Source organism: Gorilla gorilla, chromosome 2 (assembly GCF_029281585.2).
Source record: "Gorilla gorilla gorilla isolate KB3781 chromosome 2, NHGRI_mGorGor1-v2.1_pri, whole genome shotgun sequence".
NCBI classification, from domain to species: Eukaryota; Metazoa; Chordata; class Mammalia; order Primates; family Hominidae; genus Gorilla; species Gorilla gorilla.
This window is the reverse complement of record NC_086017.1, coordinates 73,641,324-73,653,425: the sequence shown is the minus strand read 5'-3', so window position 1 is coordinate 73,653,425 and position 12,102 is coordinate 73,641,324. Positions and strand designations below refer to the sequence as shown.

General features: G+C 38.8%; 1 long non-coding RNA gene across 1 annotated transcript in view; it reads left to right on the top strand.

The window, feature by feature from the left end:
* Positions 1 to 6,439: 6,439 nt before the first annotated feature.
* LOC129532785 (uncharacterized) overlaps positions 6,440 to 12,102 on the top strand; it is a 125,441-nt gene continuing 119,778 nt past the window's right edge. Inside the window, exons 1-2 of the long non-coding RNA XR_010132857.1 lie at positions 6,440 to 8,016; positions 9,842 to 9,886. This is a non-coding gene — a long non-coding RNA (uncharacterized lncRNA). The remainder of the gene's footprint in view (positions 8,017 to 9,841; positions 9,887 to 12,102) is intronic.

Below are 12,102 nucleotides of genomic sequence, written 5' to 3'. Positions count from 1 at the left end.
GGAAGCTGAGGTATTTGATCACCATATCCCTCTTGGCCATTGCTTGAGGACAGCTTCCAGGGGACTTCACTCTCTGGCACTCTGGCTTATCCTTTGTGCAGGAGAAGCTGCTCTCCAGGCAGAGTTGTAGAAGTAGTATTCCACTTGTAGAGGTGAGTATGGAGGAAATGGGGGCGGGGCACTGCGCAGCTGCTACACACATTTTTTAAAGTATAAAAAAACAAAACCAAAACAAATGAAAAAAGACCAGCCCTTGCTGGGAGACAGTTCTCCGTGGGTCTCTTGCACTTCTGTGCATCTTGTGAACAGAGGCACTGGTTGCCTTTGTTCTGGACAATTTTTTTTAAGCATGTTTAAGTAGTAGTAGAGATACTATTTCCCTCTGAAGCAGAGGATGGTTTGTTTAGCATCCAGTATAATAAAGGTATTTTCTCCCTCCAAGTCAAAGGTCAGGCAGGCTTACTGCTCGTTTTATAAGATGTGGGTTTGTAAGTTAAGGGTTTCTCAACTGTGATACAAATGCAGACCCAAAGCATGCAGAGCATCTATTTAGGGCATTTGTTTTTGCCCCCATGGGGCCTGAGGAACAAAGAGAAAGGATGTGAACATGAAGCTTATGCTGGTTGCTGAGCTATGAGTAATAAAGTCCTTTGTCTCTGACCCAGAAGTCTTGTGTCTTCTGCCAGCCTCTGTGAAACTGCAGTATGGTAACTTGTAGGGTAAGTTCTGAAATCTTTCTCAGCTCCTGATGACCCTACCAAGCCAACTCAACTGATCTTTAAGACATTTAATTTAAAAAATAACTTCTAATTTAATAAAAAAAGTAATAAAAAAAGAAAAAAAGAAGTATTTATTGCACTTTTCCTTTGTGGTTTTAAAATACAAAATAGGTTAGGAAGCCTTGTAGAAATCCTCATTAAAAAGCCAGCTTTTGTGTTTCCTCTAAAAGATGTTCTAGCTTTTCCAAATTTTGTCATTGAGAATGCCAGCCCTCTTCTGGAAAATGCCTCTGAACATACACAGATGGCCAAAGTCACTGTGTCTGTCTCACCTCATGCTTCTCTGGTTGGAGATCCTGTTATTATTAATGCAAATCCTGCAGTCCATCCATTTGTGCTGTCTCATAGATCCATACATCTTTGGGAAGTAAGTATGTTGGCAAACAGTATTATCACTTGATACCACAAGGGCTTTAAAATGAAATATCATTCTGTTTTTTCTTACCTTCTACTGTATGTTATTAATTTGGTGACCACTCTTTGGAATCCTATTATATGTCAAACACTCTAAAAATCCTTGGGGACATCAAGATCCATTTATTTCACAAGTAATTATTGAGAATCTACTGAGACACAGGGAATTCCTTGCCCTCATGGAATTGACTTGTTCATAGGGAGACATACTGATCAAATGAATATACCCAAAAGTATTAGGTTAGTGCAAATGTAATTGCAATTTTTGCCTTACTTTCAATGGCAATTACGTTTGCACCAATCTAACATAAAATTGTAAATGCAGTAACAGCCAAGAAAGGCAGACTCACAGGTCTGTGGGAGTCCCTAAAGGGGACATTTTAACTAGTCAGGCTTCCCTGAGGAAGAGCTACATGAAAAGCAATCTGCAGAATGCATAGGAATTGAATAGATAAAGAAGAAGAGAAGAACATTCCAGGCAGAGGGAGCAGCATGTGCGAAGTCCCTGTAGCAAGAAGGAGCATGGTAAAAAGAGAGGACTGAAGGATCAGTGTGACAGGAGCCAAAGAGAAAGCACGTGGGAGATTATACTGCAAAGGAGATGGGGAAGGCAGAGCCTGCAGTGTCTGTGAGCCATGTCAGGAAGCTTTGTTTACCTAGATGGCTATACCATACCCAGCTAGATAAAATATAGCTAATTTTTCCCTCTGGATCAAAGTTTAGGCAGGCTGATTGTTCATTATAAGAAAGGGGTCCCCAACCCCCAGGCCACAAACCAGTATCAGCCCATGGCCTGTTAGGAAGTGGGCCACACAACAGAAGGTGGGTGGCAAGCAAGCAAGCGAATCTTCATCTGTATTTACAGCTGTTCCCCATCACTCTCATTACCTTCTGAGCTCCGCCTCCTGTCAGATCAGTGGCAGCATTAGATTCTCATAGGAGCATGAACCCTATTGTGAACTGCTCATTCAAGGGATCTAGGTTGCATTCTCCTTATGAGAACCTAATGCCTGATGATCTGTCACTGTCTCCCATCACCCCCAGATGGGGTCATCTAGTTGCAGGAAAACAAGTTTAGGACTCCCGCTGATTCTACATTATGGTGAGTTGTATAATAATTGTATTATATATCACAATGTAATAATAATAGAAATAAAGTGCACAGTAAATGTAATGATCTTGAATTATCCTGAAACCATTCCCACTCAACCCTGGTCTGTGGAAATTGTCTTCCATGAAACCAGTCCCTGGTGCCAAAAAGGCTGGGGACTGCTGTTATAAGAGATCCAGTTTCCCTAAGGTTGGAGTTTCTTAGACCTTGATACAAACCCACTGCATGCACAGCATTCAGCTGGGCTCCTCTACATGCTCCCCATGGCACGTGAGAGCAAGGGGACCAATGTGAACATGAAGCTTATGCTGCTTGCTGTGCCGGAGTAATAAAGTCCTTGAGAGCAGCATGTTGTTTAGCTGATCTAGCCTGGTTTGGCTCCAGTCTGCAGGTTGAGTTCAGGTATGTCTCTTGTCCTTCCCATTCTCCTTGGGACACTGGCTAGCAGAGGGACATTCTTCTCTGGGCAAAAGGAGGAGAGCAAGAGGATTTCTCAACCCCACATGTACATTTCAAGACCCACATCTGCTCATATCATTGGCTAAAACAAGTGTCACATATCCAAGCCATGGGCTGAAGAAATATACTCTGTTTTTATTAGGAGGAATTGCCAAGGCACACGGCAAAAGACATGAATATAGAAAATATTAAAGAATTGGGGATATTAAATCCACCTCCCACACCTAAGAAACCACTAAGGAGTTGTGCAGGAAAGAGACATGATTTGCTTACAGCTTAATTTGGTATTGTAAAGAGAACAGATTTAAAAGGGGCAGGAGAGGTCTGTTATGAGGCTTTTGAATATCCTTGCCAAACCTTGGTATTGTCAGCCTTAAATTTGCTTCCAGCTTCAGTTTGGTGTAAAATGTTTTCTCCTGCTTGTTCTTAATTAGATTTTTGTTATAAGTCTAAATAGCAGCAGAATGATGGCAAAGAGTGTTCAGTAGTTTTGCTTAGTGTGTGTGTGTGTGTCTGTGTATGTGTGTGTGTTTCTGTGTGTGAAGGTAGTGAGCACAGCTGCTCTAAGCACTGATTTGGGGGTCTGATAAACCTAGTTTTCAACCACAGCTGCTTCAGTCAGTAGAAACATGACCTTGGGTAATTTATTGGACTTTCTGTGCTTTAATTATTATTTTCAGGGATTCGCAAGAAGATTCTAAAAGATAATGTATGGAAAGTGCTGTCTTACTGCTTTGTCCATAGCAAGCAGTCAACACACAATAGCTGTTACTGTAATAAATATACTTATACTTCAATATTTAGCATTATTATAGCCAGATTACAGGTAATAAAAAAACTAAGAAAGATGTGGCCACATAATCATAACTGTATTAAAGACAAGCTTTAGAAGTAGTTCAATTATGCAGCAGTTTCATAACAAGCAAGTACACCTGCAGATAAAGGCTAAACGAAATGAGTTAATAACTGTTTCTACAACATTGCAGTACAAGGACGGAAATACTGTTCTATTTGGGGTTTGGCATATCCCAGCATATCATTATCCTTTTTTGAACTTCTTTCCTTGCAGCATATATGCTTGTTTGTTTTGCAAAAGACTGATTGAGCTTAGTTAGGAAGGGCGATTGGTCAGGCAGTCAAACAAAAACCAACAACCACCAAATGAACACCAAGCTAGTCTCTGCAGAAACAATAGCAAAGCTTGAAGTGAACTGATTATATAGATAAATCAACGAAAATGAGACAAGGTACACTCCAGTTATGTAATCTTCAAATTGCTACCTGTCATTGAGCAACATAAGTGGGGTTGCATAGGCAGGTTGGGAAAATGAACCCAAGTTACCCTTTCTGTGTTCACCCTGCCTATTCCCTGGATGGAAGTAATCTGCCGGATGGAGACTTAAACCATTTTCCTGTTTTCTCCCAGTGTAAAGAATAGGCATTTGCATTGATTCAATAAATATGTGTTGAAAAAGAATGGGAAGCCTGATACCATGTAAGATGCTAGGGAGCAAAATGGACACACTTGCTGTCCCTGGGGGCTCCCAGGACAGAGGGAAACATACCTGAAAGGCCAGCTTGAGCCCAGGGTTGTATTTCTTGGTTAAGGGAACTCCTTGAAGATAAGGCTGTGCTTAAGCAGAGCTGGAAAACCTTGTATATTTTAACACCAGGCTATGGTATTACATTAACTTATCAGGAAGCACTGGGGTATGATGAAAAGAAAAAAATTTAGAGTCAGAAAGACTTAACTTTAAATCTCAGCTCTGTCACTCAATAGCTGTGTTACCTTGAGCAAAGTATTTAACTTCTGAGCCTCAATTTCCTCATCAGTAGCATTGGGATGATAATAACATTTATTCTATGGGATAATTGTGAAAATTGAAGAGATAAAATGTCTAGTCTACCATAAGTGCTCAGCAGAGTATAGCTATAAAATATCCATATATTACTGACTTTTCATGTAATTGTGTGAAAAACAAGCAGGTGTTGCAGTCAGCTGATGCTGATTAGTGCAAGGGTTCTGGGGGCAGATTGGCCCAGGTCAGGTCCAGGTCCTGCCTCTTCCTGCAGCATGACTTTTTAGGATATATTTTATAATCTAAGCTTCAATTTCTTCATCTGTGAAATGGGGATGGTAGTAAGACTACCTTTCTCACAGGTTGATTTTGATGATTAAGTGAGTTAAAGGGCGGAGAGCAATGCCTAGCACAAAGAAAGTGCTCAACAAATGTTAGCTTTTGTTAATATGATGTTGGTGGGGTGACATTATCCTCCTTTTTTCTGAGATTCAGTGATTCTATCACTGAGAAGGAGGCCACATTGGTAGTGTACTGTGTGGCTAAGAGCATGGATTTTGGTGGAAAGTCTGGATTCCTGTCCTGCCTCTCTGTTCCTTGTTAGGTGATCTCTTAAAGCCTCTGTTTCTTCATTTGTAAAATAGGCATAATAAAAGTATCAATCACAAATGTTTTTATGAGGATTAAAGAATGTAATTAATATTAAACACTTAGAGTTGGTAAATAGTAAGTGTTCAATACATGTAAGCTATTAGTATTGCCTTAAAACCCATAATTTTAGACAAAGCGTTCATGGTTTGACATAAAATGCCCAAAGACAAGTGTCTAACCCCTTCCAGTGGCTTTTGCTATTCAATAAAATCTTTGCTTTCCGTTACTTTACTAATAAGAAAGCTTTAGAAACAAGCATTCCCTAACCTAGCCGCATCATGACAGACCTGGGAAGGACATTAGTAACAGAACTTACAAGGCTTTCATGTAAGGATGAAGACGTCTAATCTAGAGACGTGAAAGACCATGGCCAAAGTCTTAGGGCCATTTCATTCTAGAGGTGAAACTGGAACCCAGTTCTGTTGATACTCAACCTCAAGAGGACCCTGAACAGAGCAGTTCGAAAACCAGGTGAAAACCACAAAGGACACAGGAAACAGGAGACGTGGGTGACTGAACAGGGGAGGGAAGAGAGGGGCTCTTATCTGGCCCTTTCATCCATTTTGAGTGCTAAGCAGCTTAGACTCATGACGAAGAGCACGAGCCTGAAGTCAGGCGGAAACCAGATTCGTTGTATTTCTATCCATGAAAACTTGGCCAAGCAGCTTAATTCTGCAAGTCTCAGCTTCTGCACCTGTAAATTGCATCCACTTGCAATTTCAAGGATAGAATGAAATGTTTTTAAAATGGTCAGGATAATCCTTGATGAAGTGAGGAGGGGTTCAATAAATGGTTGACTTTGTTACTAGGAAGAATCGTGGAAAGATGGAAAAATGAAAGAGAAACCATTGGATACAACATAAGTGAATTCTCGGCTCATGGAAGTTTTTAAAAAATCAGATCACTGTGTTTTTAAGTACAAAATGTTTATGTCTTTAAAAAAGTGCTGACTGATATTGGGGATTATAGATCTAAAATATTCCATCTACATCCTTATGAAGCCAGTCATTCACTCCATTATTCTTCATTTTTAAAAAACGTAGTTATTCACCACTGGAGTACCCAAGCTGGACTTTGAGATGGTGACACTCTATTCCCTGATAATCTATGCCAAAGACAACCAAGGGGCAACAGCATCACAGACAATTTTAATCCAGATTGCAGATGTGAATGAACCGCCCACCTTCGCTGGATCTCTTGCCCAGGGTGACCAAGGTACAGAGGCTCTTCTCTTGGGGAAAGAGGGCTCTAGTGGATATGTTTACATAGATGCTGTTCCCTGTCCCCCTTGTACTCTCAAAACATCATGGCTATAATAGTGATAAAAATGACAGTAACAACAGAAATGATAAATGGCTGACACTGGGCACTAACTACGTACCAGGCACTGTCCTAACAGCTTTAATGTACTACTTTATTTAATGCTCACAACACTAGAGGTAAGTTCTACTCTTATTTCTATTACGTAGACAACAGAAAGGTGAAGTAACTTTCTCAGTGTTGAGAATTATTCATTTATTTGTTTGATGATTGTGTACTAAAAATTATTATCTTATTTGTGTGATTATTTAATTAATGATGTGTCTATATCATTAAGCTAGAAGCTTCACCAAGGACAGGGACCATGGCTCTTTTGCTTCTTATTGCTCTGTTTTTTTTATTTTTATTTATTTATTTTTTCACCGTGTATGTATCTCTTTCACTTTCTCTCTTTCTCATCTCTGTCTCTTTCTATGTAGTCAAATATTTAATGCCTACATGTTCTCTACTATAAAAAAAATTTTGAGGCTCAGATATTGGAGTGGCCACTAACTGGAGAGAATAACTTGTCCTGTCTAAGCCTCAGTTTCCCCATTGATTAAACTGAGATATTAATCCCATCTTGATGAGGCTCAGGATTTTAAAGTGCCAGGTACACAGTAGGTGCTCAACAAGTGTCTCCCTTTTTTCCCTTCCCCAGGGCAGACGGTAAACTCCTCCTGGGCAGATCCAAGGTGAAATTATGCTCTTCTGACTTCTAAAACTGCGAGCTTGTTGCCAGAGTGCTTGTGGACACTTGATGAGCATTTGCTCATCAGATGAGCAGGTCCTGGCTACCCTCTAAGCAGGCCCATTGACCCTTTGGCTATCCACAAATCCTGCCTTCTTGGCACAATTGTGCAGCAGTTTCCCCTGGGTGGTTCTTCCCCTCAGACACTCAAGGATCTCTTACTGCCTCAAGGTTCCTGTTCCTTGGAAAAGGGATTCCACTGGCAAATTTGCAAGTTTGTATTCCTCACTGTTTTAAAAACATATGGGAAGAGTGCAAAATTAAGGACAAGACAAATTTTAATAAAATAATTAGGCAATATTAACGTATTAGCTATGTTACCTTGAGCCAGTTTTTCAATCTTTCTAAACCTTAGTAAAATGGAAATGATGATAAAGTCACCAGTGATGCTAAGTGCTTAGTAATTAATAAGTACTCAAAACATGTTCAACATTGTTCCTGTTTAAATGTATAAATCTCATTGGTCTATACTTGACACATAAGAGACACTTGACAAATGGTATATTATTATTATTATAGGTTTAATGGGAATACCCCTATAAAACATCTGTGCTGAGCAAGCGCAATGCCTTAAGTTTTATCTGAAATTCACGATTGGATGAGTGGTTTTAGGCTTATGGTGGTGATGCTCATTCAAGCACATCTGTTGTACATTTTCTGGCAGTTACTGAGATTTATATCCTGAAAGATATTGCCCCAGGCACAGTCATTTACCGAGCAGCGGCCAACGACCCAGAAGATACCGTTTTGGAGGTAATTTATGCTTTGGGACAGAGAATAACAGTGCCTAGTTGTTTTATGTGTGATTGAATTCAAATATAAAGCCATGGAGGCAATCAAGTCAATTATACCCACAACTTAGGTTTCAAACATACCTTTGCCTCAATTATCAGGATACTTTCGGTGAAAATGATTAAGGTCTGGGTTGTCCGGGTAATTGCTTCCCTTCTAGTACATTCCATCCTGTGCAGGCCGACCCAACCTAATCCTTAAGTAACTTTAGCAAAAGATGTCAAGACATTTCATTTTGTTCTTAGGAATCTTGGCTATACACAGGTAGAGAAAGAATGCAGCTTTCTGGCAGAATTAATTTGTATTTCAAAACTCTAGGTCTCGTCCTCAGGTTTTATAATGCCCTAGATGGAGAGGAAACTATGCACTTGGTACCAAGAGGCTTGGGTTTAAGTTCTTACTCTACTACTGCAAATCACTTAACATTTCTGCTTTGCTGTTTCAACTGTAAAATTGGGAAAATGATAACTGCTTTGTCTTGTCTCGTATTGCTTTCTCTCATTATAATTAAACATAATATTTGATTATGTTTATATGAACATGAAAGTAGTTTTTAAACTGTAAAACATTTTGCAAATGATAGGCTTTATAATAAGGTCTTAATTTTTTATGCCATATGGAACGGTTATGGCATTATTAAACTATAATATTTTAGCTAATGAATTGATAGAAAATAATATTGTGTCTTTCATTTTTAGTGTTGTATTGCCTTCCCAGACTGGCTAAAAATTACAGAATTGAACATGTTGATGCTGTACACTCAATATTTACAACTTTTGGTAATGCTATTGGATACTTGCTCAAGGCAACTTGAGTCATACAAAATTTTCTTTAAGCAGTAGATGTCCACTAATATTTGAGGTATTGTCCACATGGTTTTAAAAAGTATTGAGTACTCTTGAATAATTACACAAGCTTCCCCACACACATTTGTCTCCTCCTTCTCCCAATAGCGCAATGCCACATCCAGGATGGGACTGGAAAGGTCACAGCTTTCTCTGTAACATGCAATTAAACCACGTAATCATGCATATTGCTCCAAATCAGCATGTTCAAGATTATAGGATTGAATGCAGCACTGAGCAGCTCCAGCCGCACAGGAATCAGATATCATAACACAATTCCTTCCTTGGTGTTCTCCATGGCAGCTCACCCACCTAAAATGTTGACATTATAGGGCATAAAACACACCACAGTCCAACAGGGTTTAGCTGTGACTCCAATGTACAATCAAAATGACTTACTAGACAATTAATGCAAGTAATTCATTTCAAATAAAGGACTTCTAAATGCTTGCTCATAGAGAGTAAATGTTTCTGGTTCCGGCCCTACACTTTTCACAGAAGAGAATTTGTTCCTGGGCCATATTTGGAAGGTCTATGCAATGTTCTCTCAGAATTTCACCAATCATGGAATGACATTTCAGCAGTGACATAGGCTGTGGAAACTTACATTTAGACACACTCCTACACACATCATTGTGACACAGTAGATCAGGCCAGATGCTATTCATGTACTCATGACTGGGTTACAATATTCATTTGTTTCAGTCTTTATATTGATTCACAGAAAAACAAGTTCTAATATTAGGAAGAGGTTGCCACTGTTTTGGGGCCTGATGATGATGATGATAGTAAAATAATATTAATAACTATTAAGTGTTTATTATGTGATAGGCACATACTTTATATATTGAATCCCCATGTTAATCCCTGTAGTAGATGCTATTGTTGCTATAGTATTACCTAATATATTGCTAAAGAAGTATTATGTTTTTAATTTATAGAGGAGGAATATGAGGCCAATAGAAATGAAGTAATTTGCCTCAACAGTAAGTAGTGGAGTTGCAATTCAAATTCATGTCCATCTTGCTCTAAATCTTGCATGTTTCCTGTCATACCAACAGTTCCCAAAGTATTCCACAAAACACACAGTTTACCAGATGCTCCATGAGAAAAATAAAAGATCCTGTGATCAAATTATTTTGGGAAATAATGTCTACACATCTCCCCTGAATTAACAATACACAGCACATAAAATTCCCTGTGGAGTTGTCTAATAGAGAGATGTGTGTTTAATCAAATTTGTTCCAATTATTTGTCCATTGCACTTAAAAAAATGTAACACCTGTTAACATCTTATACAATGCCTAACTAGAATCCACAGAGTAGGAAGATTGTGCTAGATCCCCCTGTAAGATTGATCTAATATGATCTATCTCTGGGGTTATTAGAAAGATGAAAGGTGAAAGATGAAATTCCGTAGTAATTGCTGAATAAATGACAATGTAACGAGTCTGGATTATATCCACATCTAGACCTACCTAAATTCCAGGGCCAGGGCTTTTCATACTTCACCACCATTGCTACTCTACATGTTAAGAATCCCTGATACTTGTTCTGAGATGTAGAAAAAGTGGGACTTCTCATCTTCACAACAAAGAAAGGCTGAACAAAATGAAAATCAAAACTTTTCTTGGACGCCTTAGGGCAAACTGCCACTCCAAAATCTGGAGTGACAGGTAAACGGAAGACTGATAGCCAATCTCTGCTTATTTGGCACAGAAGCTTCTGGAACCATAGACTGGTAGGAAGATTTACTTGGTAGCTTTGATGAATTACTGGAGGCTAAGTGTGGACTAGCAGGAGAGTGAGAAACTGTGTGTCACAGTCTTGTGGGGGTAGTCCTACACTTTCGTAAGTTTTACCATTATGAACTCTACTGGGTTCTCACAGCAAAGATCCAAGAAAGAACACCTTGTGTCTCTGGGAGAGGGAAGAGAAGAGAATCATGGTGAAATAATCCCAGAGTTTTCTGCAGGACAAAGGCCTACCCTCCAAAGGAAAAGTCTTTGCCTGAGCCTTATATTATCTGGGACTCATCTACCAGATTTTATATATTCACACATAACTGCATACACACACATACCCCTAGACATACCATGTTCAAGCCTCAGAAACCAAAGAGAGAGAGAGAAAATCTTGAAAGATGCCAGAGGGAAAAACACCTTACCTATACAGGAACAGGATAAGAATTACAGCAGACTTTTCATTAGAAACCAAACAAAATGAGAGTGGAATGAAGTATTTAAAATGAAATTTTATTGAAATTTAAATAAAATGTATCCAATAAAATTATATCAAGTCATCAAATTCCATACCTTAGATACATCCAATTTTAAATTGAGGTCAAATATACCTCAAATAAACAAAAAAAGCTAAGGAGAAATAAAGACTTTCTCAGACAAACAAAAACTGAGGAAATTCATGACCACCAGACACCTGTCCTGCAAAAAATGTTAAAGAAGTTCCAGGGAGAAAGAAAATTATATGGTGCAGAAACTTGGATCTGCATAAAGAAGGATATAGAAAGAATAAATGAAGGTAAAGTATATGTATTTCTCCTTTTAGTTGATCTAAAAGATCACTTTAATACTAACAGTGTATTGGGTGATTATATCAAGTGCGTAAGTGAAATGAATGGCAGCAACATCGTAAGTGACAAGAGGAGAAACTGGAAATAAGAACTTTCTTATAAGATACCCACACTACCTATAAAGTCATATAGTGTTATTTGAAGCTACACTTAGATTAGTCAAAATTGTATATTGCATATATCTTGGGGTAGAATATTGCTGACAAAGGCCCCGAGGAAGAAACAGCCTAGCATTTATTTGGAAGGCACCACAAAGATAGCGATTTGACTGAAGAGCAAAGACTGAGTGGGAGAATTAGAAAGATGACACTGGAGATGTAGCCAGCAATCAGATTTTGTGGGTTCTTTTAAACATTGGTAAGGATTCTGGATCTTCTTTTGACTAATGTGGGATTAATCCCCTTGGAAATTTTTGGTAGGGGAATAAATCATATTAATATTTTTAAAAGATCAAACTATCTTGTGTGTGAAATAGTTGACTGTCAAGAGGCAAGAGTGGAAGCAGGGAGACCATTTAGAGGTGACTGCCACAGCCCAGGTGAGAGATGATGGGGACAGTTGGGGTGATGAGAAGTTATTGCATTTTACGTATTTTTCCCAACATTTCATTAT